A 10,317-nucleotide genomic window follows, 5' to 3' on the forward strand; every position below is an offset into this window, starting at 1 on the left:
ATCAATATATTTAAGTCCACTCTGACACAGAAACGCAGTCTATTAAAGAATTCAAAGGTGCATTTCCATTTTCAATTTTATATTTTAATGATCTAAGGATGAGAATATAGCAACTTCTTCTTGAGTAAATATGAGTGATTAAAAGTAAAATAGTATGTAACTATACATTCAAGAGATACTTGCTTACTGTACTCACTGGACTTACTCTATTTGTTTTTTGTTTAGAATTAAATTAGAAAATAAGTCTTCTTTTTTTTAAAACATTGTTTTTTTTTACAAGAAAAAAGTATTAACAAAAATACTGAATTCCAATGTTTTTTCAAAACCACTGTCTGTGTAATACTCAAAAGTAGGTTGCTATTTATGGACTGTGCTTTCTGGTCAGTTTCAGTCTTTAATTAACATTATGTCACTCAAATAGCAAAACTTTGGCAATTGGTTTGAGCTACAAGACGCTTAATAGTAATTCCAAGATTCACAACTTTCCAGGAAGGTTGAATAAATCTATAGATGCATAAAAGAAATAAGTCTGAGTGAGAAAGAAAAGTGAAGTTCACTTATCACTTTAATATAATTATATGGCACGCCGAAGAATACAAATTAAAAGTTTGATTCGAAAATTATCTCCAATTTATAAAGACTTTTACCACAGTTTTGTAAAATTCTATGAAGGGGTTTAACTAAGTGTTCATGTTAAAAAAAATCGTTTAACCCTAAATGTAAACTGCAAAATCAATTGTTTTCTTTTATTAGTAAAACACATAATAAGACAAGAAAAAGGATCAACGAAGAATATTCTACCAAAGGAATTATCACCTTAGTTGTATTTGACAAACATTTTGGAAGGTTCCTCAATGCTCTTCAACTTCGTACTATATTTGTCCTTTTCATCTTGTTTTAATACGAGTGTCACTGAAATCTCATATTTCCATCAATGATACAAAACACATTCTTGAAATATTTTGGAAAAGGGTAACATCGTTCGCTTTTTTCCTCACAAGTTATCTATTACATGTCTCGTCTTAAACTTACAGTGAACTTTTTTAGCTTCGTTTTCAGGTTTTCATTAACACTGTTAAATCATGGAAAAGTGCTTCTCCTCTGCATGTTGTTGTATTTGCTGCTCATGTAATCATTGTGTGTCATGGATGGATTACCCATATCCCGTCCTTTATTATTCAAAGAAATTATTTTCTAATGTTTTATTAGAAAATACCATTTTTTGTGTTGACATGTATTATTAGTATAACCGACATGACCATTATAATAAAATAACTGCTCTCAAAACTTTTTCCAAATACAAAGGATTGTCTACCCACGGAATAGATTAGTTTGCTGAATTTGTCAAAACCTTTCGGGATTTAGGTTTTTATGCTTTCTTCATTTGTTTTATTCGAGCGTCACTTGTGAGTTTTTTTGTAGACGACATGGGCATCTGACGTAAGGAAAAAATAATCTGGTATCTATCACGAATTTATTTGTTATTTTAAGATGACAGGTATTGATGGTTAAAAATACACAGCTAGTGTCTACAAATAAGAAAACTGGAATACAAAGTACATCCTAAATTAGACATACTGCATACGCATATCCACAGGTCCCAAATTTTGGTATCTTTAACGTCACATTTCTGTTTTCAGCTTTCCTCAAAGTTCGGTATTTTTAGGTAAACTTTTTTTCTCAAAAAATGCTAATTGTTTAAGGATAACTTTGTAACAGAAACCCTGACCACCAGGCTCCGAAAACTACTGTTAATGAGGAAATAGATAGATATTTCTTTACATTTGTTTTAACTGAATTTGGCAATATAATCAATGCTAATTAAAATTTTAAAGAAATAGGAATTGAAATGTACACACCAAATACTTAAATCTTTTTATGGTCAGTTACCAAACAATTTTTTTTTGAATTTTGTACGTATTAATGATTACTCTTTTGGAGAAGAACGCGCTTATCGTGTACGGAGTTATAATTAAGGCTTATTTATTTGATGAGTTTATTTTTTTAGATTACTAAAGGTTTCACTGTATACTAATATTATTGTGATAGACCTTATACAAGTTCCAATAAACATGACTGTAAGCGAGACAAATGAAGTAGCCAACATAGAACAAGGAGTCACAGAACAAGGTACTCTTATAATGTATTTTAAAATAGCAAAACACAGACGACTTAAACATTGTGCATTTGGACCCGTGCATTTAGTGGAGGAACGGGTGTTCTCCAAAGTGACATAATGAATGATAATCAGATATTACAAGGACTCTCGTAAAATGTAACACAATAGTCAATGTGTCTGTATATGTGTCACTTACTCAGCCATATATATATGTTCCACAAAACACCAAACCTACAAATAAAGGTAACATACTACCGTTATGTTAGCATTATTTCAAAAACTATATAAATACCTTGAATGAACAATTTATAAAACTATTTATTTAAAGCATGTTTATTTCAAACTAAATGTTATTAAAGATTTAAGATACAGATAGAAACACATTAGGGATATCTTCGATTCATCACAATAAAGGGTGAGACTACTATTGAAAAATATAATCGTGAAAGTAGTCCAACAATGAAAGAAACATAACTCTACATAAAATTCTTAAAGTTTTGCTCGGTGGCATTGAAAAAAATGGCAATCTGATGGATCGTATCAAAACTCATATATTAGATTGAGAATTTTTTTTTTAGAAGATGTCATATTTTTTTTAATCATCGCTTTTCCAGGCATGTTAGAATTATCAACAATAATACAGAACTCCAAGGTATAGTTAAGAGGGACAAAAGATACCAGAGGGACAGTCAAACTTATAAATCGAAAATAAACTGACAACGCCATGGTCAATAATGAAAAGGACAAACAGACAAACAACTTGGGGTGATTTCGTGTGCTCCGGAAGGGAAGGCAGATCCCGCACCACATGTGTTGCTTATGTAATAACAAATCCGGTAAATAGTCTAATTCGGTAGTTCACATTCATAAACGGGACAGGGATTGTAGTTAACACGTAAGGAACATATCCGATATCATTTGTGAAACGGTTATTCCATAACGTTCAACCAACTCGTGATAGCGTCCGTAAAATTTACGAAGGGGTGAATTCAACGTCACCATTTGGAACTCTTGGTTTTATAGTTCCTTGTGAGCAGCAACCCTCTATCAAGAAAATCATGATAGTAAATGCAGGCACGGGAATATCGTATCAATTGGGAGATATATACCCCTTATACAGGTGCTGCTGGAATGTTGCTACTTAGAATTAAAAAAAGTCCACAATTGGAAAGCTGAAATCATCTCTTTTATCGTAAAGTGTTGTTTTCAGCCGACCCTCATTGTCAATTTCTAGATGTAAGTCAATATATGAGGCCGACTTAACTGTATCTGTTGTACCCTTTATCTCGAGTTCGGTGGAATGTTGCTACTTAAAATTAAAAATCCGACTTAACCGTATATGTTGTATCCTTTATCTCTAGTTCGGTGGGTGAGATGAATTATTTAACACCGCTGTCTGCGTTAGTCTCAAATGTCAGATGTCTATTAAGAAGTAAAATCACAAAAATACTGACCTCCGAGGAAATTCAAAACGGAAAGTCCCTATATACCAATGGCAAAATTAAAAGCAAAAACACTTCAAACGTATGGACAACAACTGTCATATTTCTGACTAGGTACAGGCATTTTCTTATGTAGAAATGGTGGATGGAAAAGGACTGTGCCTCCTTAATAACGCATTATGAACATCCTTACATATTTGGGTTATCCATAAACCAGCTTTGAATCTATACTATTAAACGAGAAGACCTCATTTTGGGCGTCGCTTCTCTTCCTTCCACAATAAATCAATTATCAGGCATCTATGTCCTATAGGTACAGTGGATAGTCATATTTGTCATCCATTCATATGGTTATTCAGATTGAGTTATTTTGGGAGAAAAACGAGAAAAAAGGCGTCTGGATATGTTTCCGTCATTGGACGAAATTTTAAGTCATATTAGAATTCCGGTTTGCGTTTTTCTGTGTACCTTGAACATACATATACTACGAATAAAGAGTATTTTCTGTCTAATATCATTTTCGAGTTAACTATCTACGGCGGTCCCAGAGTTTATTAGATAGAGATGGTCTGTATAATATATCAATGACCGCTGTGGATCGATTATTAAACTGAGAATTAAAAGTAAAAACAAAATACACTTTATAGTCCTTTATAGTAATGAATGAGAGGGGGCAGGACCTTTTCGAGACGTCGGGATCGGGTGCTTTTAAGATCGGAATTTCGGGATGACGGGATATTTAATTCTTATTAAATTCGGGACCTCGGGATTTCATGTTTGTACATGAAAGCCCGGGATATCGGGATCAGGAACCCTACGACACCACCACCCCCCTTTATGAATGTTCATAATATACAGTTAAGCGCTAAAATTATTCATGTGTTATTAAAATTAATAGAAAACATTTTTTGGGGGAGGAAAGGAGGAGCCGGGCTAGAAAAACAATTGTCCTGTCCCAAAGTACCTATGACTTTTGATACATTTTCTGAAATTCTCAAGTCTTTAAATCCTTTACATAAATTCATTGATTACAAAAAAAAAGGATGTGGTATGGTTGCCAATGAGACAGCTCTCCATAAGAGATCAAAATGACACCGAAATTAACAACTATAGGTCACCTTACAGCCTTCAACAATGAGCAAAGTCAATACCCATAGTTAGATATAAAAGGCCACGAAATGACAATGTAAAACAATTCAAATGAGAAAACAAAACGGCCTTATGTGTGTACAAAAAACAAATATATAACACATAAACAAACGACAACCACAGAATTACAGGCTCCTGCCTTGAATGTTCATAATATACTAAATGTATGTTCATAATGAAATAAATAGAAAACCAAAAATTGGGAATTTTGGAAATAGGAGGAGGAATACAAAAAACTTTTCCCTGTCCCCAAGTACCTATGACTTTTGATACTTTTCCTAAAATTCTCAAGTCATTAAATATTTTACAAAATTCTTCCTACAACACTTTGCATACTTTCAACCACGCTCTGAATGCCCGCGATTTCGCGGGTGTGTTCTAGTAAGCATATGAAAATAGATGAAGAATGTGTCCATGGGACACAGATGATGTCCGCGCTTGCATAAAATCTTTTAAAGGGACAGTAAAAGTAATGCTATCTAATTTCGTAATTGATGAATTTGTGGTAATAAGCTACGTGTACAAGTTTTATAACATTCAGTTAGGGGGAATAAGTTAGAGAATGGAGAAATTTAGCAATTTTCACTTGGGAGTGGGATAACTCTTAACAACAAACGTGACGTCCCGAAAATTCAAACTTGATCTGCGTTTTGTGGTAATAAAAACTTAATTGATTGTAGACTAATTGTTTATATATTCCGTTATTCTAATTGTTATTCAATGTTACCGCTATCTGTCTCAATTAATTTTCTCATTTCCCATAATTAATCATGATTTGACGAAATGGCAAGAAATCTCTTATGGATAGTTGTTTCTGTATTTTACAGTGATATTGTGAGATTATTTGTAGAAGTACTTGTTATAATTCATGGCAAGAAGTGAATTATAATTTGTTGGGTCTACCACTCTGCTCAGTAATTTAAGGCATTGATGAATCACAATTAACATATCAAATTGATGCTTGAACTTCCTGTATTGCGAGAATAAACAAATCATAGATACCAGGCTGTTGCTTAAAGTTGAATGCCTCATCACTGTTACTTGAAGAGGAACAATAAATGTGCTGTTCCTTTGCTATGAAAGTTTCCTGTGTGCAGCGAAATTCTGTCATGAACTTATTCATCATATCTTTTCCTTTCTATTTTAACAGTGACAGGATAATATAGTAAGCTACATTTTAAAATATTTCATCATAGCACACAACAAAGCAATGTACTCAGAGGTCTTATAAGATTTGTTTACAGAACATAATGAAAATTGATGGAAACACAGATCTTTACAAGGTTCCTGCATCTTGATAAAACAGTGAATAACTATCCTACAATTGGAACCTAACAATTCAATTAACTCATCATAGACGCCAGGCTGAAAAGAGTGTATGGGTGCTTTGCTATCAGAAGAATCATCAGTGAGATCATTAAGAAAGCTCAGAGACAGACCTAAGATTTTGTCAAAAGGTGCTACATTTTATGTTTTTGATTTCAAAATTTATAAACTGTTATCATAGAGATATAGCTTGCCTTTTTGTTGAAATTAAAATGAAAATAGCAATATTTTAACATGTTATATAAGTTATGAAAAAATTCAAAGTCAATGAACCATGACTGAGGTGCATAGCTAGACAATCTCTATGTAAATCAGATGAGCCAATGTCAATATAACTGCATACCAAACATCAGACTTATTGTAAGTCATCCCCTTTAAACAAAACTAAACACAAACATTAACTTGTTAACTATGTAAAAGTTGGGGTCAATGAGCCATGAAGAAGGGTTTGGGCTATATCATATCCATTCAAACATAAGTTGCAAATACTAACAAATTAATAACTATTAAAGGGATAATTCACGATTTTTCACTTTTCATCTTATTATGTTCATAATACCATAAAAAACATATTCACCAAGTTTTATTTCGATATGAAAAGTAATAAAAAAGAAAATTGGGAATTATTAATTTTATTTTATCAAACTTCCTGACTTAAGTGACGTAGTTTAAGTCTTTGAGCATGCCGGGAGTGAAATTAATCTCATTTAAGTCTTGTTCGTTAACCATCTAATAACGCTATTTAAAGCGCATCGACGACTTTTGGTGTAGCTATTAACCAACGAAAAGTAAGTGATAGCCATGCAACTTTTTAAATTAGATTGTAGGATTCATGTATGTATTTTTTATACGAATTCTAGTAATTAAAGTAAATAATAAAATAGAACATTTTTATGAATTTTTTTCTTCAAATACTTTAAACAAACATATGAAACTGACACGATCGATAGTGTATTAAAAAATACATGTTTGTATTCTGAACTTTTTGCTTCATTCCAGAAAACATTTTCACTTGCTTGTACTGTTGAAATTAAATGTGTATTAATAATTTGTGACACTTAGTGAATGTTGAATGCGTAGTTAAATTAAAGGTAATTAAAAGATTAGCATTGTGTAATTCTAATCTTTTGATCTTCATTCAGTGCATATCCAGAAATCAACGCCACTTTGCTTATTTGAATATTATACTAAAGAAACCGGATACGGGTCACGGAAATTACATTTAAATGATAGGGAATTTTGAAAAAATGTCTGTTTTAATTTTAATTTAAGTGATAGACAGGTTGCCGGGGCAGAAAATGAATATGCACAACAATATACACCATTTAAACGAAACATAATGACTGTTGTTGCAAAAATACAGGTTCCTAAGCTATTTTAAAAATCGAAGCGAGAGGCCTTTAACATTGCAGTGTAAAATACAGGCTAAAATGGCTGAAACGTCAAATTTGCAAACTTCGTGTTGAAAATTGGCTTACAAGGTCATTACAAAAACAGGTTGCCGGGGTGAAATATGAAACTTGAATTTCCAAAGAATAAGCAAGTCCAAACCGTGTATGTGTAGTCGTTAAACTCTAGGTTCCCACGTAAAATTAAAATGTCACTATTTCAAGAAGAATAAACTCACGAAAGCACGAAAAATTCACTAAATTCGCGTTCATTGTTTTGATTTTGACCGCCTGACAACTTTACGGAAATATCAAAGTGATTGTAAATAAGGACTCTGTGACGGGCAACTTATAATATCCGTGTTTTAAAGATTTTAATGATATCAAGCCTATCAAGCCAGTCCAGTTCAAAGTATTATCACGTGGTACAATTCTAATTTACATATAATGAATATTAATTAGCAAAACCACTACTAATTTCTGGCTATGGACACCTCAGCATTTCAGGTGTGAACAACATTTCGTATGAATGATATACGGAAGTCAGTTATAGTTTTAGACACAGAAATGTAAGAAAAAGAATTAAAATGAATTTACGGGAGAAATAAGGTCGCACAATAACTGGATAGCTGTTATATATTTTTATATATTTTGCATAAGATCACTTTTAAATGAATTATGACTTCTGATTAGTTTTGTAACGATAAAATACTGAATTATTTTAATTGAATAAATTTATAAATAAAAATAGCCTTCTAAACACGAGTATATGAACTAAAAATTGTACTTTTTTAAATTAAAATCGCCAACCTTTAATATTTCAAACAGATTGCAATTATATAATTTAGTCCATCCAAAGCGATCTTTATTTACCTATTTAGGAATTAATGTTCTCATCAAAATATTTTATATCTCACAACGCATGAATACTTCAGCTATTTGAAAAAAAAGATGTTTTAAAAAAATGACAGGAAATTTAAGGATCCTCTTGGAATGGAATCGAAAAATTACGAATAGATATTCTTTTCAAGTGTGAAAAACGTCAACCAAATTTATTCATAAGCGGGAGCGTCCTTATTAAAATAGTCTTCTTCTCACAACGAATAATACTTTAGCTATTTGACCAACGATGTTTAAAAATAAAAGGCAACGAATTTAATGTCATCTCAATTTCCCTATTTTTGAATGTAATTATAAGTCTGTTCAACTGGCAAGAATATCCCTAAAGCGGACAAGCAGTTTATTCTTTAAATTGCTGTCATTGAATATCAAGAAAGAAAATAAATCCCGAAATCAATTTGAAACTTTAATACTCAAAAGTTTTCCTAGAAAATATTCACATCCCTTGTGGTTTATTAGTGTACGTCCAGTTGCATATGTTTTACATGAATGTCGGAACAATTGTGATGATGTCGAATTTCTTCCTTTATTGGAGAACGATCAATTGATATATAAATTTGTGATTTTACTATGTTCATAACTTCGATGAACCGAAGCAAGTTATTATATCGACCTGTATTTAAATCAAATTGGTCCTCTTCTTCTTCTAATCTTCTTCTTCTTTTGGTATACAATAGTCTATCGAATTCGATGATTACATACTGCATGTTGGCATATGTGGACTAGTCTATTTACAAAACTGTTACCCCAATTTACACAAAATGTATGTTTCTTTCTTATGTTCAATGTATACATGTATATATTTTAAATTGCGATATAGCTCCGTAACTTTCTATCCAGGCGTAGAAACGAATCGTCGACAAGTGCGTAAATTTTTTTAAAATCAATATTTCTGGTATGTTCCAATCTGTCCTTTACTATATATATAGCTATTGACAACGAGTATATGTTACATTTTCCCAAATTAAACCTTGGAAAAAAATGTAAATAGATTTTTATTTCATCAAATCTTTTTTTTTGTTGGTATTATTTATATTTTTATAAATAATATTCTTTACACCAGTAATGTTTTTTATAAACAAGCGTATGAGTTTAGTAATGACTAGTATGTTATATCACTTTCGGACACGCAAGACAGAGATGTATATTATACACCTGATAGTTCAAAATGGAGAGTTATAAGTTGTCAACCGTATACACTGATCAATACCTACAGAAGTGAAACGATGCATGAACTTGCAAGCCCGACAGGAAATCGCTTGAATACCTGGACGTGTCACCTCACAACCCTCACAATACCTTTGGAGTAATACCTTTAGTCATGCTGGTGATCAGATGAGGGAATATCCGAATTTATTTGAATAAAATTTATTACTTTAAAGAATTATAAACGAATTAGATTTACGAAAACAGTTTTCACGGAACACTTATTTATGATTTAAACTTTGACTTTTTAACTAATTCCAATATTAACAGTTTAAAAATAACAGACTATGGTTATTTAAAAAAAATTAGAACATTTTCCGTATCAAGTTAGTTTGTCAGATAAAACAACCGTACGATTGACAAGATATCGACACACAATTACGACTACATTGGTTAGTTTTGGTCCTTTGTGGTTTATAGACATATCGCGATTTTTAATCGGGGAAGACGACAAAATGGCGGAACGCAGATAATTGATACTCTAAATTTAAAATCGATGGTGATCTCTTATCTAGCGGAATAAAACTTTAATATCTATAAATTTGAGCATTTCTATACAGAATGGACATACTATCAATTTTTGATTTTTTTGCGAAGTTTCCCTTTAATACAAACAAATTTGCATACCAAATATCATTGACTTTTTAAACATTAGTAGTCATCTTAAATTGGTCTAATCACAAAGTCGATAAACCATGACTGAGACAGGCAGGGCCAAATATTCTGCGTGGAAATGAGATGTGCTTATGCTTATACAACTAAATACCAATCAGCACTGTCTTAACAC

This window comes from Mytilus edulis, chromosome 8 (assembly GCF_963676685.1).
Source record: "Mytilus edulis chromosome 8, xbMytEdul2.2, whole genome shotgun sequence".
Classification (NCBI taxonomy): Eukaryota; Metazoa; Mollusca; class Bivalvia; order Mytilida; family Mytilidae; genus Mytilus; species Mytilus edulis.